Source organism: Nanorana parkeri, unplaced genomic scaffold, assembly GCF_000935625.1.
Source record: "Nanorana parkeri isolate BGI_ZX_2015 unplaced genomic scaffold, ASM93562v1 scaffold10, whole genome shotgun sequence".
In the NCBI taxonomy this organism is placed as follows: Eukaryota; Metazoa; Chordata; class Amphibia; order Anura; family Dicroglossidae; genus Nanorana; species Nanorana parkeri.
The window spans coordinates 261,724-262,087 of record NW_017306278.1 but is presented as its reverse complement, the minus strand read 5'-3'; the positions used below and the strand labels follow the sequence as shown (position 1 = coordinate 262,087).

General features: G+C 46.7%; 1 protein-coding gene across 1 annotated transcript in view; it reads left to right on the top strand.

Annotated features, from left to right (window-relative positions):
• The window catches only part of NELL1 (neural EGFL like 1), a 326,301-nt gene that overhangs the window by 101,596 nt on the left and 224,341 nt on the right, over window positions 1–364 (top strand). The gene's annotated exons all lie outside the window — the stretch shown is intronic.

The following is a 364-nucleotide window of genomic DNA, read 5'->3' as shown; positions in this document are numbered from 1 at the left end:
CTCCTACAACGTGAACGTCGGACGACTGGAGTGTAACGCAGGCACCCCGCCGCGACAATGTAGCACAAAGTGACGCGGAATAGAGCGAGCCGGCGGGGTGTCATTTCTGCGGAGAATGAAAGGTCATCGATCTCGCCGGCTGCTCTGCCTGGCTGGGAATCGGTTAATATTGTTCTGTTTGGCAGCAGAAAATGGTTTTGATTTCAGGAGAAAATCTATTGTGTGTTTCCTTTACGATTAGCTTAACTATCCACAGGGCTTCGGCTGGGCTCTGCCGGCGTGTTTGTTCTGAAATAACATACAGTCATTATTGATGTATTTTTCCTTTTTGTTATTCCCTTTTTTCTTTTTTTCTGTCACTACT